This window comes from Macrotis lagotis, chromosome X (assembly GCF_037893015.1).
Source record: "Macrotis lagotis isolate mMagLag1 chromosome X, bilby.v1.9.chrom.fasta, whole genome shotgun sequence".
Taxonomy (NCBI): Eukaryota; Metazoa; Chordata; class Mammalia; order Peramelemorphia; family Peramelidae; genus Macrotis; species Macrotis lagotis.
Window position 1 is genome coordinate 329,952,128 of NC_133666.1, and position 19,747 is coordinate 329,971,874.

Genomic DNA, 19,747 nt, shown 5'->3' on the forward strand with positions numbered 1-19,747 from the left:
TTGGATTTGAGTGAAGGAGTGCTGTGCTAAGTCACCAGCCTCACTTTTTCCTCCAGAGCCATCTGGGTCCAATGTTCAGATATGAATCAGGACAACATGACTCTTTCTAGCTGTGTGACATTGCACAAGTTACTCAACCCTCATTGTCTCACATCCGGGCTAGGTGGTCAATGTGGATAGAGTCAGGAGGACCCCCAAATGTGACCTCAGATAAGTACTAACTGTGTGATCCTGAATAAATCAGTTTATCACTTTCCTCATCTGTAAAATGAGCGGAGAAGGAAGTGGTAAAACCACTCCAGTATCTCTGCCAAGAAAATCCCCCAGATTGGGTCATGACAATCAAAAAATGATTAACAATAAAAACAAATTTCCTAGTTAAATGTAACAGGTGTTTCATTTTGTCTTTTGTGTTTCAGTTTTTGTTCCATTGTCAGCAAATGTTCCATAATTTCCTGTATTTAGGATTATACGGTTCAAAGTCTGTTTTCCCTTTCCCCCCACTGTCAGGAACTGAGAGGGTTCCATTGAGATGTGGGACTAAAAGCAAAAGACTAGGCATAAGATGAGAGAATTTAGGAAGGAGCAGCTGGATATTGTATTCATCATTACTGACATAGGAAGAGGATTCTGAAGAGAATTGCAAACTTGGAAAATGAACAACTGATTAAGGAGATTTAGTCTTCTAGATGTCCAGTCATTTCTGGCTCTTCATGACCCCATTTGGGATTTTCTTGGCAGAGATACTAGAGTGGTTTGCCATTCTGCTCCAGTTCATTTTACAGATGAGTGAATTGACTAGGATCACAAAGTTAGTGAGTGTCTGAGGTCACATTTGAACTCAGGACCCGCACTCTAGCCACAGTGATCAAGGCTCATTACCTAGGGCAAGAGCCACCTAGGTGATGCAGTATTTAGGGTTCCAGACCTGGAGTCAGAAAGATTTATTTTCCTGAATTCAAATACATCCTCAAATACTTCTTAGCCATGTGACACTGGGCAAATCATTTAACCTGTTTGTCTTGGTTTCCTCATCTGTAAAATGAACTGGAAAAGGAAATGGCAAACCACTCCAGTATCTTTGCCAAGAAAACCCCAAAATGAGGTCACACAACAACAGATGTGAATTACCAAAATTGCATTGGAAAACCTCATAGAGGGCTCATGGTAGGCAGGCTGCAACTATTATGAAAAAGGAATTAAGTGATGAAAGGAATGATATCAAAGTGGCAAAAATGAAAGGAAACCAATGGATAGTCTTCTGAGGTCTCAGGATATCAACTAAGAAGGCCTGAAGCAGGTTGGGAAGGTCTCTTAAGGGAATACATGACCAGAGTTGTTCAGGATGAGCAAGTATAGAATTGTGATTTACATAATTGGAAGAAATATGTAAATTTATAAGATCACAAACCCATTGAGTATTTCTCTGAGTACTACAAACAAGGAATGTTGTTTTAAGCAAATGAAAACTTTCACCTGAAAGCAGGGAAGGGGAAGAAGGGGAGCTAAGACCTCAGGAGTGTGTTGAAGTAACAATGGCTCAATTCTACCAAATTGAACACCCTCAATTGCTTGGCAGAAGAGAAAACAGAGGCTTATGGAGAGTCCCCAGATGCCTGAGGCCTCTCTGCTCATGCTCTATCCTGGAACATCGGCTCATAGTTACTTAGAACATTCTGAGTGGGGATCTTTGTGAAGGAGACACAAAACAGAATCACACAATTTCAGGGTTGAAAAGGACCTTGAGGCAGTCCAGAGAGATAGAACAACTGCATTTGACTAGTTATGGATGACATTATCCCCAACCAGAGGAAGGAAAACAAAACAAAACAAAACACACAGAAAAAAAGAACACCCCTATGGAATCTGATGAACACTTTATAAAAATTATCTCTCATGTATTTTTTCCCTTAATCCTAATTCCTCATGCCCCAAAATTACTAATTTGTAAACATGTTTAACAAAATATGTATATATATGTGTGTGTGTGTGTGTGTGTGTGTATACATACATATATATATATAATGCTAACCCCACTGATCCCTGCTGGGTGGGGACAGGAGGGTGGAGGGAAATTTTGTGACTTGGAAATATGCATGTGTATATGGATGAAAATAAATAAATATTTTTAAAAGGGCCTTGGAAGTCATCTAATCCTGTAGTTCTCAACCTTTGTTTTTCTCATGGACCTTGGTGAAGCAGACCTCTTCTCAGAAACATGCTTTTAATTGATTGAAGAGTTGGATTACCAAGGTAACCAATTATATGGAAATATAATTATTAAAATATAGATAGATAAAGATATACACAGATATATGCATGTGTACCTTTTTCTTCCTTCATTCCTTCCTTCTTTCCCTCCCTCCCTTTGCTCCTTCCTTCCTTCCTTCTTCCTTCTTCCTTTCTTCCTCCCTTCCTTTCCTTGTTCCCTCCCTCCCTTTGCTCCTTCCCTCCTTCCATTCCTTCCCTACCTCCTTCCTTTCTCCTTTTCTCCATTCCTTTCTTACTTCCCTCTTTCCCTCCCTTCCTTTGCTCCCTCCATCCCTCCCTCCCACCATTCTTTCTTTCTCTTTCTTTCTTTCTCTCTTTCTTTCTTTCTTTTTTCTTTCTTTCTTTCTTTCTTTTTTCTTTCTTTCTTTTTTCTTTCTTTCTTTCTTTCTTTCTTTCTTTTCTTCCTTCCTTCCTTCCTTCCTTCCTTCCTTCCTTCCTTCCTTCCTTCCTTCCTTCCTTCCTTCCTTCTTCCCTCTAGTTCCAGCTCTAATACCTTCTAGATGAGTCAATCTGGGCTTTACTTAAACTTTTCAGTGGCCCAGTCAATTCTTTAAGGAAGGAAGGAATGGAGGGATGGAGGGAAGGAACAAAGGGAGGGAGGGAAAGAGGGAAGGAAGGAAGAAAAAGGTACATATGCATATATCTGTGTATGTCTAGAGAAGAGCTGTTATGCATTGCTAAGAGGGAGTTCCTCACCCAGTGTTTCTCATACCAATGAATTTAGTCAAGTTTTATATGTATATATGCATATGCATGATTTTATTATTATTGCATATATACAAAAAACATATATGCTATTTTTAAACATCAAGATGTTTAAAGACATCTTGTTCCAAATGACAAGACTCTAGGCAAATATATTTTGCTGACCCTTATGAAGTAGACTCTATTCCTAAGTTCAGTGCAGAATGGTTTGCCATTTCTTTCTCCAGCTCACTTTTACAGATGAGGAAACTGAGGAAAACAGGGATAAGTAACTTGCCCAAAGTGTCAGAGGCTGGATTTAAGCTCATCAAGATGAGTCTTCTTGATTCCAAGCCAAGTGCCCTATGAGTTACACCACCTAATTCCCTGTATTTCACATAGTACTGATGAAGAAAATTCAAATTGAATTTTAATTGAAGTGAATTCACCACTGTAACTCTAAAATTCAAACTGAATTTTAATTGAGGTGACTTCATGTCAATGTGACTTTGAACACCTGAAATTACCCTTTTGTTCTATAATAATTTCAAAAATTTCAACAAATGTTAGATGCCCTTGATGTTCATCTAATGTTTTACTGAAGAGGTTTTTCCCTTTTTTAAAAAAATATTTATTACATAGGAAGGTTCACTGGATTTGGGAGAATATATTAGGAAATTAATTGAAATATATAAAACCAAAAATATTTATATGACAAACTAAAACAACATAGTGTATTGGCACATAGTAGGTGTTTCAAAAATTCTTGTTGACTTGATAAAAAAAATCCTCAAAAATTATCTCAGAAAATTTCTATTGAACTTCTGTTACCAGTATATTCATTATATACTTGAGTACTCTGTTTCTAATAACCATGCCTTTTATAAAAATCAAAATGATGAACTATACTCAAAACATAATATCTTTATCTCATGGGCTTATAGTTTTATTATAAATGAAAACTATTGTCCCACTTCATCTTACCTGTGTTTGTGTACTCTGTGTGTGTGTGTGTGTGTGTGTGTGTGTGTGTGTGTGTGTGTGTGTGTGTAGAGATCTATGGAGATAGTTCAAACTTTTCCTCCCTCTTTTCCTAACTGCCTAACCACAGTGACTGCTTCCTATTGTCACCGGTTCCCAGAAGTCCTGTCTCTGGTAGCTTGGAACACTGACCTGGCATCATGGAAACTGACTTGGCCAGAGGCAGCCTGGCTTTAGTTCAGAGCTTCTGGAAATGCATAATATAAACAGAACAAAGTTCAGTAAAGAAATATTCACCCAGTCATAGCCCAAGACTTCCTCCAGAAGCCTCAATGGGAAAGATCCCTAACTGCTTTCTCCCAAATTACATCATAAAATATCAGATGATGTTATGATTTGTTAGAAGAAGCAGGAAGTTATTTCAGATTGATTCAATATGTACTTAACTTGATAGATTTGGTGGCTCCTGATTGATTAGCATTCTATGCACAACAAATCATCAATTAGCATAATCCCATCTCCTCATTTTGCCCTCCCCCAATCTCTTTTTGAATATCAAAAAATACTACTCTTTGCTCTTAAAGAAGATGAAGGGTTTCCAGAATAATTTTCCCAAACTGTTAATTGGTCCATTGTCCTCAAGGGTTTGTGATATGCTATGCTTGTCTTCAATCAATCAGAGCCACTCTGACTCTTAATCCTTGGGTCAGAGTGCTTGTCACTTAAGTGCAAGCACAGAATTTATTGCCATACTTCTTGTTGTCAGTGTTTTTTTAAGGGAATAATTAATCTGGCATGGTTCTAAATAAGAATTTCACCTCATTTACCAAGGCTGGCAGTTGTCAGGTGTATGAATGAATATCTTTTTTGTGACTGGATAGATTGACTACTTAAAGGTTTATATAAACCAAAAATAACTGAAAGATAAAAACCAAATTATTAATAATTTGTTTTACAAGTTAATTGAGATCAATAACTAATAAAATGAAGACAGGTGGTATAAAAATTACATAAACTATCACTGAGACTAATATTAATGTCATTTAAGCAAGTAATTTTAAATGTAATGGCCCAGTCAGTTGGTAATTTTTTTTTAGGTTTATTTTTTTTTGCAAGGCAATGGGGTTAAGTGGCTTTCCCAAGGCCACACAGCTAGGTAATTATTAAGTGTCTGAGGCCAGATCTGAATTCAGGTACTCCTGACTTCAGGGCTAGTGCTCTATCCACTGGACCACCCAGCCATCCTTTGGTAATTCTTAATTATTGACTCTATCTTGCTTCTACCAACTAAGCTGCCACCACTTCCTTGATTCCTGAAGGAAATAAGAAGTTCATTTGGTGTCCCTGAACTTTCCTGTTACTTCACGATAATTCTAGTAGCAGATTGTTAGATCTGCTTTTTAGACTAATAAATAAAAATTATATAGTAGATATCACTTTTTAAACTAACAAATAAATGCTATATATTCTCAACTAAACTAGAGATATTTTCTCTTTATTTCAATGTTGACTCAAACTTTTTTTTGCTTTAATGTGTTTCCTAGGTCTCCTTTAAACCATTCCTCTTTTTGAAGTTAGGGTTTGAATGTTTTCCTATATTCCCTAATCCCTAGTGTCCTCTGTCAATCCTCTAGTACCTTATCTCATTTAAAGCTGTACCTTGTTACTTGTATGTGCTTGTGTGTGTGTATGTGTGTGTATCTGATTTCAGTGAGGTGAGTATTCTCTCCACCCAAATAGGTTCTAACTCCTCCAAATCTTCCCCACCCTCCGTGTGATTCTTGTCCATACTTAAAAATTTAACCCTATCTATTACATCAGTAATGCTGATGCAGGACAAGCCTTCTGTTCCTTCTCATCCTATGCAACTCTTGTCCACTTCCTCTTAATAGTCTTCCTTTTAAGAAATAACCATTGTACTAGACTCATTCTTCTAGTTCTGAATTTTTTCCATGGGAGCCCGTGCAAGAGGGGCATCTGGTGGCTTTGTGGATAGAGAACTGGACCAGGAGTCAGGAAGACCTGAATTCAAATCCAACCTTAAACACTTCCTATCTTTGTGAACCTAGGTAATTCACTTAACCTCAAATTAGTAGATGCAGTGAATCCACTGGAGAAAAAAAATGGCAAACCACTCTGGTATCTTTGCTAAGAAAACTTCAAATGGGGTCATAAAGGGACAGATATGACTGAAATGACTGAATAACAAAAACTAGGGCAAGACTCAAGTTATCCATCTTCTATCTATTCCTTGGTCTTGTTAAATGAATGACTTGAATCTGTTTCAAATCACATACTTTACAGACAATATCCCTTATTTCATCACTTTCAAGCAAATCAATCACAATATGGGGTAGTCTACTTCTAACCTTCATGAGTTTCTATGTCTCTTTGGGTCCCTCACAATTGTGAATCTTTGGAGAATATTATGGTTCATGATCTTAAAGCAATTATTGCCTAAAGAATGCTACTTTTTTAAAAAAAAATAGAATCTTGTATAAGGAAGGGAAAAATTTACACTTATTGAAAATGCTGCATAGTTTTTAAACTCAATCTATTCCATTCTTTCCCCCCAATTCTAGGACTAGCTCATTCACAGTACCCTTCCAAAATATCTGTAAGGATTTAATTCAATGGCTTAACAATTCATCAGTGTCAATGAACTAGGTGACACATTATGGGCAATGATCATTCTTGGTCCTTCCTATGTGAATTGTTACATTTCCCTCTTTTGAGCATCTAACATTCTGTATAATTAGCACACTATCTGACACAAATACAAGGATCCTGAAAATCTTGTCTTCTGTTAGTATTTTTGTGTAGGACATACTCTCTGATGGGAAAAAAAAACATTTGACAAGCATATGCCTTCCTTAGTATTGACAGAAGTTCACTGAATAAAGAAACTTTTGTGGCTGCTTCTTCTAAGGGGGCTCATCTAATCTCAATGAATTCCTGGAAGACTCCTTAATGGAGGAGAGGTTTTATGACTGCATTTTATTCTCTCAAGTCAAAGGCTTTTTTGTACTTAACAAACAATAAATACAGTGAGATCTTTTCTCCAAAGCAGCAGTCAATTGCTTTTCTATAATTGGAAGGCTTCTTCTTAAGAAGCAAAGGAGAGTGATGGAAATGAAAAGCTGACCTTATAAATAGTGTCAAAGAATAGAATTCAATTAACTAGAGTTTGGCTTAAAATATTATAACAATGGAAACAATTTGGGACAAAGCATATTTTAAAAGAATTCAGAAGAAAATATTTGCCCAGAGACATACTGTTTAGATCAAGATGGTCTTAAACTGAAAGTCAAGAAAGAGGGGGGAAATGTTATTATCAAAGACACTGTGGGGCAGGATAGGTGGTGCAATGGATAGAGCACTGACCCTGGAGTCAGGAGCACCTGAGTTCAAATCTGGTCTCATATACTTAACAATTACCTAGCTGTGTGACCTTGGGCAAGCCACTTAACCCCATTGTCTTGCAAAAAAAGATACTGTAAAAGATATCAGTTATTGCAAAGATGACTAGAAGTGGAGGCAATGTCTTAGAACACTATTGGGAAAGAGATTAGGATGAGGTTCTGAATAAAACTGACCTCAGTCTGTACCATCATATACCAATGTGCAGAGAGCATTAGTAATAAAATGAGTTTAAGTTCATAGCTCACAACTCATAACAATAGAGGTTTATTAGTTAAAAGAAACACATCTGATAAAAGAGGACTTTGGGGACATACTGTACTTCAAGAAGCAATATATACAGGACAAAATCAAAGGGTGGAAAGGGAGCACAGTAGTAGTCATTTGGAAAGAGAAACAAAAGTCTTGCTATTGTGGGAATATAATAGAGACCACCTGGTCATATGGGAAAAAATGGACAATTGTAAAACAGATTAAAGGCAAGATAAGGCAAATAATGAGAGATCCAACTACTGTTATAACTACTGCAGGTCTAGTTTGCTAGAATTCCCAATACTCACAAAAAGAACATGGGGCTTTGTTAGATGCTAAGGTGACAAAAGTCAGGTACCAAGAATTTAAAAAAATGAATTTGAAAATGTTCAGAGAAAAGTTAAGAACAATCCAAAAATCTCTTAAAGGATGTTTAAAGATGGACATGAGAGGGACTCAAAAATAAAATTCTGACATAATTGCAAATCATATTGATATGAAAAGTAGAGAAGGATCTAAAGCAGGGGCAAGGAAGCCTTGGTCCACAGGCTGTATTGGTCTGATGTTGCCAAGGCAGGACTCAGAATTTACTAAATCTAATAGATTTTTAGGGTTGAGTTAATTAAATGTCTGACCAACTATAGTGCACAAATGACATTATAAATACCCAAATGGTCCTTGGTGGAAAAAAGGTTCCCAGGAGCAGCTAGGTGGCACAGTGGATAGAGCACTGACCTTGGAGTCAGGAGTACCTGAGTTTAAATCCAGTCTCAGACACTTAATAATTACCTAGCCTGTGGCCTTGGGCAAGCCACTTAACCCCATTGCCTGGAAAAATCTTAAAAAACAAAAAAAGGTTCCCTACCCCTGATCTAAAGTGATAGATGAAGCTACACAGAGATCTCCTGAGATGAGTTGAATTTAAAAAAAAAAAAGAACAACACAGTGATAAAAAGGATAAATGTTACATAATCAAGAAGATTTAAAGCACAGAATTAATTTAGATTTGCAAAAAAATACTACAGAAAATAAAAGCATATTTTAGCAATGCTCAAAATAACAAAAGAAATTATAGGATTAGTTCATGTAAATGGTATAATATAAAAGATCAATCAGCAAGCATATATTGAATTTGTTATGTATAGGACAGGAGATATGCAGTCTAAAAGGAAATGGTCCTGTGCTCAGGGGCTTACATTCTCTCTGGGAAATGTGCCAAAATAAGCACATATGAAATATATTCAAGGTCAGGAGGGATGGATCTATCAGAAGGTATTCATAGCTAGGGGAATCAGAAAAAATTCTTGCAAAAGGTGCACAGGGTTTTGAAAGAGAAAAGATGCTGAGAAACAAAGGTACAGTAAAATGAATTCCAGTCATGGGAGAGTACAAAGGTGTGAAGATGGGAGAAAGAATGTTATGTGTGAGGAACAGTAACTTGGGTTCATGATTGAATTTAGATAGGAGAATAATGTATAAAAAGGCTAGAAAGATAGTTTGGGGCCAGGTGTTAAAGAGAGTATTGGAAAGATTGAAAAATTAAGCCAAGAAATTTTTATATAATCCCAAAGGCAAGAGGGAGTCATTGTATTGAGGGAGGGGAAAATAATACAGTCAAATCTGTACTTTAGGAAACTTTCTTTGGCAGATACATGGAGGCTGGAATGAAGAGAGGACAAGTGAGATAAGGAGAACAATTAGAAATCTATTGCAGTAGTTCAGGCAAGAGATAAGGAGGCCTGAATCAGAGGGAAGATCATTCAGGAGAGATCTTGTAAAAACCAAAACAAGATTTGGCAACTGAAATACGGAGTGATGGAAAATGAGGAGGCAAAGATAATGTAAAGGATGTGAATCTGGGGCTACTGGAATGATGATGGTACTGTTGACAGAAATCAAGAAGTTCCAAAATAAGGTAAGTTTTTTTTGGGGGGGGAGGGTAGGGGTGGATGGGTGGGAATAATTTGTTCAGTTTTGAACATTTTAAGATAGCAATGGAATGTCCAGTTTGAAAGATTAAATAAATAGCTGGAAATGCCCAATTGGAGCCCAGAAGAAAGAATAAAGCTGCATATATAGATTAAGGAATTATCTAAATAGACAGCTATGAACCCCATAATAGTTGATGAGTCATCAAAAGGGAAAGAACAGATGAAGTCTCAGAAGAGAAACTTGGGAGTGCATACATAGTGCTGAGGTGGGTTTTGGGAGATGATCAACAAGGGAGTCTAGAAGGAGTGATCAGTCAAGTTAGAAGAACGGAGAGGGAGAAGTTCCAAGTTCCAAGAAACCCCAGAAGGAAGAGAGTATCCAGAAAGATATCTAGGAAGAGTATCCAGTGGGTCAGCAGCAAAGGACAGGAATAAAGATTAAGAAAATATCAGATTTGGTGATTTAAAAAATTAAGGTTAAGTTTCAAATTAAGGTAACTTAGTTTCAGCTAAGTAATGAATTAAAAAGTCAGGTTGCAATGAGTTAAGGAATAAGTAAGAGGAGAGTAACCAAAGAATGAAAGGGTTTTATGAAAAGGAAAGTTATAGGGTGACAGTCTGAGGGGGTAGTACTCAATATGACCATAGTGAAGGTCTAGAAAGTGTTTCCTTTGGATGGGGGTGTTTGTAAGCTGCAAGGAAGAAGACATTTAATAAGGGAAGATTTAATAAGGGAAGATTGGGGAGAAAGGTCAGTGATAGTGAGGAAAGTCACCTGAAGATAAGAAGTTGGGAGCAGATGAAATTAAGGATATATAGACAGAATTCTGCTTGGCAAAGAGAAGGGCTACCTCTTCATGTAAAATAGGAGTGAGGGAGGAGACAGCAAGGAAAGATGTCTGAATAATGTAGAGAAGGGAGTGGGAATAAGAGAAAGTTCTTAGTGAAGGGCTTCATTTTTTTTTTCAGTGAAGCATGAACTGAATTCTCATCTTAGAGGATGGGAAGGAAAAGATGTTTCTTTACTGAAGTTGGGGCCCAGTTGAGATTTTGTATTATTTGTTTGTGGTGACCCAATCAGCACAGTTTGTGATTTTTTTTTCCAGCTCTGTAGAAGTATGAAGTAGGCAAATGATGGGAGTAGCCCAAAAATGGGTTTTAGCAAGGTGTGACCAGCAATAAGATAAGAAGACAAAGAATGGGAATGCAGAAAATTCTGTAGAGTTGAGCAGATTCATAAAGGGGTGGAAGAGAGAGGAAGAGAATAGGACAATGCAAGATAGTGACCTGGGAAGGGATTTATAGATAGAGTGGTTAGATCTCATAGTGAGGACAGAACTGAGTTAGGAACTGTAAAACAGAGGGAAAGATGGAGTTCTAAAATCTGATCAAATAATGCAATTTCAGAGTTCATGAACATAGACTGGAACGCTTCTGGGTAATGGCAAAACCAAAGGTCTCTATGTGAGTAGCTGAGTAAAGGCAGGATTCATTGGAATGGCCGAAATGAAAAATTAAGATATCTGAAGGTATTTAGGCTGATCATCTCATATGATGGCAAGAAATGGAGTTGGAAAGAGTATGAGGAAGGAACAGAACTCATTGTTCAATGAAGAAGACCATCCTGAATGGTGGTCTAGAAAATGGCTATCAAGATCTGGGTTGAATGATTAGCTTGGATAACATGAAGGTCAAAGGAGAGGAGGTGACTGAGTGATGGTGATAGAGAGGAAAGTGGCAATGAGGAATAAGCAGTATTCTGATTTCTTCATCACAGACTCAAGAATAAATGAACATGGAGGAGGTGCCAAAAGGGGTATCAATGAAAGCAGGGTTATCTGGAGGCAGCCAAATCTCAGGGAGTGCCAGAAGATGAAAGAAGTGAGAGAAGAAAAGGTTTAAGATGAAAGTAAATTTCTTAATTTGGAGAATGGGAGTAAGGGAGTGGGCAGATTGGGACAGGAAACAGGATCTGTACATCTGCAGCCCAGGTTTCAAAATAACTAGAATGGTGCTAAAGCACGTTGATCATTGAAGAATGTACCAAGAGAGACTAGGTTTTTAGAAGAAGGCCAATTCTAGATTCAACCACACAGGCAGGTGGTAATGTTGTGTCTGGAAAAGTAGAAACAGGTGGAATGTAGAAGATCCAGTTAGGAGGGAAGAGGTGTCAGTGTAAGGCTGAAGAATGAGAAGGGATGGGGAGGATCTGGTCTCAAATTATGGAGATACCTTTGATTTTGTCATCACCCAGAAAGCCTAGAATTCATCTAATCTACATTCTCATTTTGCAAATGAGGAAATTGAGGCCAGATTTAATGTTACAAGTTACAAGAATTGAATTTAGTCTTATTGTTTGATTAAGTATTGGAATAACTAGGTACACTGACCACACTGGCCTTGAACTGAGTTCAGATTTGACCTCAGACAGTTAACTAGCTTTGTGACCTTGAACAAGTTACTTAAACCTCTGTCTTCCTCAATTTCCTCATCTGTAAAATGGGAATAAAAAAACAGAGTTATTGTGAGGATCAAATGAGATTCTAAAATCCCTTCTGGCTCTAGATCTATGATTCTATGAATTGTGTCTCTAAAATTAAACATTAGCTCATCACCCCCCCCATCCTGTCAAAGATAATTTTGCTTTGGTTCACCAATTTTCCCCCTAACTCTCAACCCTTTTTAAACCTATCTTTCTCTGATCTATGCACATCAAGGAAGCAAATGTAAAAAATAAATAAATAAATGAACCTATCTTTCTCTCTGAGAAAGAAGAGAATAAAAAAATGTATTGTAAAAGAAAAATCTTTCTGTGACCTATCATTTGGCTTATGTGAAACTCTTGCTTATTGGTGTATATCCTTTACATCATGCCCCATGCTCTCTCTTCTCTTTCCCCAGGTCAAACCCTCTATATTCTCCAGCAGATTTCCCCCACTATCATTCTAATTCCCTTTCTAATTTTTTAATCACTCTCTGTGTACTTCCTTCCTTGCTTCCTACAAACAAATTCAAATCTCCTCCATCTTTAAAAATATCCTCACCTGAAAAGGAAAATATCAGAACCAAACCATAGCAAACATTTATTCCAAAAGTGGCACAGTCTTGAAAGGATCAAGAGCTCAATTTTCAAGCTATCGAGCTATCAAGAAACCAATAAATTCAAAGATTATATGTCTAACAACAATAGCAAGATACCCTATATAACTGATTATAGAAAAATAAAATGACTTGCCCAAGGCCACACAAGTTGTAAATGGAAGAACCTTATTTCTTTTTCAGTAAAGCTTGAAGTAAAATTCTCAGTTTAGGGGGCAGCTAGGTGGTGCAGTAGATAAAGCACCAGCCCTGTAGTCAGGAGTACCTGGGTTCAAATCCGGTCTCAGACACTTAATAATTACCTAGCTGCGTGGCCTTAGGCAAACCACTTAACCCCCTTTGCCTTAAAAAAAAAAGATGTCAAAAAAAGATGTAAAATTCTCAGTTTAGAGGATGGAAAGGAAACACGGAAAGGTAAGGTCCTATCACTCCAAAACAGCCACTCTTTCTATTTCATCTTACTGCCTCTACTTTTTGGGTTCTCCATGTACAACTGGCCCAAGGAAAGCCATAGTTTTCTCTCTTTTCCCCTTTCTTGTCCCTGGAAAACAAATACAATTACATTGCATGGGGAAAAACTGATCCAGGAAAAGTAATGTGATCTTAAAGGGTATGTTAGCTCTTGCTATGAAATTGGGGAAGCATTCCTTGTCAAAGTGCACTAAAATTGTATGTATGTGTGTGTGTGTGTGTGTGTGTGTGTGTGTGTGTGTGTGTGTGTGCATACAAGCATACTTTAAGGTAAGGGAGAAAGGAATATACTTTCTTCCTACAACAATCTTCTTCCTCAGGACCCGCCATTGATCCTCCATAGCTCACACTGGATGGAGAGCAAACAAGCAAACTCATTAATTTTTCATTCATATGGAAATGAAAGAGCCTGCATCATGTCAGAACTCTGAGGAAAAGCCTCTGTTGCCTTGGTCTGGATAGCAGATTGAACTTTACATTCTATTTCCTTCTGATCCTCTTATATTAAAGTTGACTTCCCAGAAGGATCAGATTGGAATCTGGAATGAGACCTTTAGAGAAGAAGTGTCAGACATGTGGCTCCCAAATTCCCAGAACCAAGTTAAAGTGTAATTGGGAAGTATTTAACAAAATAAATAAAAATACAAAAGAACATAGATAATGTCAATATGTGGTTTTCTAAGTATGCTGTGGGCAGGGATCCTTATTTACAATTTAATGGCCACCACTTCAAATTCAATTTGACATCATTGCATTAGACAGTACCTTGAAAGAGGTTAATTTTCTAGACATGATCTGATAGTTTAATCAGTGCTTTACCCCATTTTTCTGGTAGGTGTTTGCTGAAGAGGAATAATTAGACATGGTATCCTTTCTCAACAATTCTCATTCAAACTTTGGCTCTAGTCAGTATGGTGAACTGTAGCTAAGTCCCTTTACCATCTGTTTTCTAAATCATATTGACAGTAGCTCTAAATCATAGCAAGAGGAGATATAACTTTTCAATATTTATCACACATGCATGAAAATTTACTCCTTCTCATCATTCTCCTCTGACACTGGAGAAGAGACTCATCATGACTTTAAATATCCTGTGCCACATTTTACACATGTGTTTTATAATACAGAGCAGCAGGGACTATATATTATCAATTACTTTAATAATGTCTTTGTAGGCAGGTGATTGCAGCTATATACAATACACTTACACAGTGCAAAAAAAAAAGTGATATATAGTACAGCTTTAGCAACAGTCTGTTCAGTTCCCTTGAGAAAGTCAACAAGTTGGTCCTATCGGTTCACTCTTCTAATGTAGTATAAATCCCTAACAATTTGGGTTTTGCTTCCATTTTGGTCATGTCTATTTCCCAACAGACTAAATTCCATTTCTAACATGGTGGACTCCAAATTGACTGATAAATTTTCCAAGTCAACAAACCACATTTAGAAAACATAAGATGGCATATAGGATTAAAGCTAATTAGTTTAGAGCAGGGGTCTAGGCAAGTGCCCAAATTTCAACAATGAGCAAGCCTTCCCCTGCGATTTACTACATATGTTATTTTGAGTGATTCATTTCCTGTATGAATCTCAGTTTCCTCATCTGTAAGTGATAGAATTACTTATCGAACTTGATAAAATGACAACAAAATGCATTTGGAAAAGCAATAGATCTAAAGTATCAAGGGAAATAATGACAAGAGGCAGGAACAAAGGGAGCATGGTCCTTCCAGACCTTGAATAATATTATAAAAGAGATGTCATCATAAAGCATCTGGTATTGGTTAAAAATTAGAGATAGATCAACGGAATAGACTAAACAAGGAAGAATTAAAGACATGGAACACAATAACTCAGTGTTTGATAAAGTAGAAAACAAATTATATAAGAAAGAACTCTTTTTATAATAAAAAAACTGATAGGAAAACTAGAATGAATCTGGCAGAAGTTAGGCAGAAGTTAGCAACTTAAATCATACACCACAATACATTCTGAATGAACCTTAATACTAAAAATCATAATATAAAAAATTAGAAGAGAAGTAGATCATATACTTCTCATATCCATGAATAAGAAATGCATTTTTATCCAAACGAGGGAGGTGATCATGTAAAAATCAAAAGAAATCAATAAAAACTTAATTTAAAAATGAGCAATGCTTTGATCTACCTAGGATCCCACCTGTACCTTGGGCAAGTGGTTTAGTATTTCTCTAGGTCTTAGTTTTTTTATCTGGATGATGAAGAATATGGACTGGCTGAGGCATGAGTTCTCTTTTTTAGGTCTGTCTTTGATCTCACAAGAATTCTGTGAAGTCATTTTGGTCATTCATTTTACTTAGCATCTACCATCTGTGGTATCAAAACTTCCAATGGATCTGTGATATCACTGAGTCAAGAGCTCTTTCAGGTGATAAGAGAACTTCCTAATTCGTTTTTTTGATCTAGAGGATACCAGTTGAGCATTATGGATGTCTTCTTGATGTGCTTCATTCTTGCCACCTGACTGTCCTCTCTCCTCATCATTAAATCTTTAATACCATTTTTTTTTACTCCTGTTCTTAGGAGTTCCTCATTGGTTATATATTGTAGCTTTCTCATACACACCAAGGGTTTCTCCATTGTTCTCTATGTGATATTTATTTCTAATTGTTTGGAGACGATTATTTTTCTTATTTTTCACTACTAATCAAGCAAAGTTAGTCAAATATTAGAACTAAAAAAAATATCAAAAAGGAGTATTAACTCTTTGCCATAGGAAGTCTAGCTTCAGTAATAGACCTTTATAATTCCCCAAAACAATTCATTCTGCTTTTCCTTCTGTTCAAATCTATGCTCAGCTTGTTTTTCATCTGTACTGTTTGTCCTAGGTGTGTATGTGTTTATATAAATGTTCTGAGTTTATAAGTGTGTACATATATATGTACACACACACACACACACACATATATATATGTTTATTTATTAACCTCCAACTGCCTTTTAGACATCTCAAATTTGATTTTCTTTCAGTAGCCATTTTTAAACTCAGCATGATCAAATCTGAATTCATTATCTTACCTCCTAAAAACTCCTCTTCTGAATTTCTCTCTTACAAAGTTAGCCAGTTATCCAGGCTTTCAACTTAAATGGCATCCTCAACTTCCCTCTTTCTTACCACTGCCCCATTTCCTGCCCCATTTCCAGTTGTCGCCAAGGTCTATCAATTTTACCTTCAAAACATGTCTCTAAAAGTCCCCTTCTTTGACACCATCCCGGTTATAGACTTTCATTACAGACTTTCATGACCTACTATCTGGATTACTACAATATCTGACTGCTTTAAGGCTCAATCAATAAACATTTCTTAAATGCCTCCTATGTACCGGTCTGATCAGGTCCCTGGTTTTTTGATTCAGCCAAGTAGAGGCAATGATTTATCAGTCAAAGAAATGACAGTTATGAGAGTGGAGCCATATGGACAAGTAGAAGGAGTGTATGAATTCTATCAAGAATTTGTAGGGGGAAGGGCAACTAGGTGGCACAGTGGATAGAGCACAGGCCCCGAGTCAGGAGGACTTGAGTTCAAATTTGGCCTCAGATACTTTTACCTAGCTGTGTGACCTTGGACAAGTCGCTAAACCCCATTGTCTTGCAAATTACAAAAAAAATTATAGAATGAGGGGCAGCAGTGGATAGAGAAAGCACCAGCCCTGGAGTCAGGAGGACCTGAGTTTAAATCCAAACTCAGACACTTAATACCTACTTAGCTTTTGTGACCTTGGGCAAATCACTTTATCCCAAAATTAAAAAAAAAAAACTATCTAAAGACCGGCTCACTAGCATGATTCTGGAGTTAGAGGAGCAGTGAATTTCCCTCTTAGGGAAGTCTAGGCTTTTAGCATAATATTTGAAGGTTGAAACCTTATAAGGGACTTTGGGATATGGTTACCAGAATGCTAAGGAGTGTGGTCTGGCCACTAGAACCCACAAGATTGCTTTTCTTCTGAGGGAGATCCAATTCACTGGATATTACTCTCCTGATTTCCTTCAAAACAGTTAAAATCCTACCTCTTGTAGGAGACTTTCCCAGGTCTCCTTACTCTTAGTTGCTTAGTCTATTCCATTGACCTATCTTTAATTTTTAACCAATCAAGAGAGAATGACTCACCTTTTATAATATATATCTTATTTGTATGTAGTTGGTTGGTTGTTGTCTCCACCCCCCCCCATTAAATTGCAAGCTCCTGGAGAGCAGGGTCAGTTTTTCCTTTCTTTGTGTCCCCCCAGCACTAGCATAATAAGTATTTAATAATTGTTTAACATGTAATTTGCTCCAGTTCTTCTTCTCTAGGGCTGACATTGCACCCTGGCAACCATTTAAGAAACTGAAAAGTAGTCTAGTTTAACTAAAACAGAAGATATACAAAAAGGAAGGAGAAAGAAAACTAAACACATAAGTTAGGGACAAAGTTAGGTTCTTTAATCATAGATAAGGAATTCCTGCTTTGAGGGGAGTTACTTGACTAACCCAAGGGGAAAAAATAATTTCAATTATGAATTAGAATTGCTTTCTGTTTCAGGCAGGGGGGAGAGGAACAACATAAGAAGGAATACAATTTGGAATTCAAAACTTTAAAAAAAGTTTTAAAATTGTTTTAACACACAATTGGGAAAAAACAAAATATACAATTTAAAAATGGTGGGTTAGGGAGATTTATTTGGTAGCAGTGTACAGGATAGATTAGAAGGGGAGTGACTGGAAGTGGGAGCATGAGTAAAGAGAGTATAATGATGCATTTGCCAGGCTAAAAGGGTCTGGACCTTGGTGGTGGTAGTGGAAATGGAAAGAAGGGATAGATGCAGGAGATATTGTGAAGGAAGGAACCAGATAGATGTAGGGAACAAGACAGGGAGAAACTGAAGGTCTCAGAAGTTGGAGGGGGCCTAGGACTAAGCCTGCATATTCCCCACGGGAAACTTGCTATTCATCCTTGAACTTGTTTTACTGTTCTTATGAAATCCATTGGAGCCACTGCATTAGTCACTATATGTTACAATGGCACCCCCTCGTGGTCTAGGAGAAGAAAATAAAAATTCATCGGTAATGATGGGGACCTTGCCTTGCTCTGAGTTTACAAAGGCTCTTTCTTCACAAGGATGGGGAGTTTGGTGTACCAATCATTATTATTCCTATTTTGTATAAGGAGAAAGTGAAGTTGAGAGAAGATGAAGGGACCACAAAGGGTCATTCCACCAGCAGGGACTGAATTAGATGTTAACTCTTCTTCTTGGTGCATTATTTGTAGAATGTCATTGATTTATGTTGTCAAATTCTGTTACAATCCATAATCAAGTACTTTAACTTTTTTCAATTAAAAACTATACTGATCACTGACAAACTTCTTAAACTTGAAAACCCTTTACTTATGGGTTAAGAGATTCAAAAATTCTCTAAAATTGGGTTTTGAAGTGATTGCTGCTGTTGTTCAGTTGTCTGATTTTTTGTGACCCCATTTGGGGTTTCCTTGGCAGAGATACCAGAGTAGTTGGTTATTTCCTTCTCCAGTTCATTTTGCAGATGTGGAAACTGAGTCAAACAGGGTGAAGTAACTTGCCTAGGAGGAATTTGAAGTCAGGTCCTCAGAACTCCAAACCTGATGCTCTCCCTACTGTGCCATCTAACTGCCTCTTTAAAGAGATTATGGGATTGCTAATGGATGGAGACTATATATAATGCATACCTATGTAGCACCTAATTAAATATGGTTATTAATAAAACTTCAGAGGGGAAATAACAATAATAGCTAGGTTTTACTAAACAGGTTTTATAAACCATTTTATAAACCTTGTCTCATTTCTCATTTGATCCTCACAACTTCTCTGTGAGGTATTTGCTGCTATAATCCCATTTTACACATTAGGGAGGTGAAAGGATGTGACCAGAGTCACATATTGAGGAAGTAGCTGAGGCAGGATTCAAACTCAGAACTTTCTGATTCCAGATCCAACAATCTATTCCCTGTGCCATCTATCTGCTTCCAGGTAACCATATAAAGATAAGTGCTTTCATATGTATCTATCTGTATATATATACATATATATATAAATGTATATATACATATACATATATATATATATGTAAATCTCATTTGGTCATCACAACAGCTCTGTGAAGCAGGCAGTCTAAGTATTACTCTTTAACAGATGAGGAAGCTGAGGTCTAGAAAGAGAAATGTTTTGCCTCAGGTTCCCCACCCAGAAAGCAGAAAGATATGGAATTTCGAGCCAGTTTCATCCATTCTACCAAAGAAAGTAAAGAATTAAAAAAACATGTTGTCTGGGTGAAGCTGATAGATTTGTGGTATTGCTGGAGGCTAGTATGATCAATGCCATAAATGATCATAATTTAGTAAAATCATTCTACTCTTATCTTGATTGATTGGATCATATTTGTTATCAGAATCATTAATAATGTTGCTAACACTGATTGACAACAGTCAACTTTAAGATAAGAAGAGGGACTGTATCTGAGTTTCCACTGATGTAGAGAATTCTGGATAAGGAAATTCCCTCTACTGGTAAGCAGTTAGGAATAAAAGTATATGGTCTGGAGTCAAGAAGACCTGAGTTCAAAACTGGTCTCATACATTTACTAGT

The 19,747-nt window shown here is 37.0% G+C and overlaps 1 protein-coding gene across 2 annotated transcripts in view; it reads right to left on the bottom strand.

The window, feature by feature from the left end:
* The window catches only part of LOC141497520 (palmitoyltransferase ZDHHC11-like), a 201,959-nt gene extending 185,435 nt beyond the window's left edge, over positions 1 to 16,524 (bottom strand). For both annotated transcript variants that reach the window (XM_074200189.1, XM_074200187.1), the window contains exon 1: positions 16,321 to 16,524. The gene's annotated coding sequence lies outside the window, so the exon portion shown is untranslated. The remainder of the gene's footprint in view (positions 1 to 16,320) is intronic.
* Between the last annotated feature and the right edge of the window lie 3,223 nt (positions 16,525 to 19,747).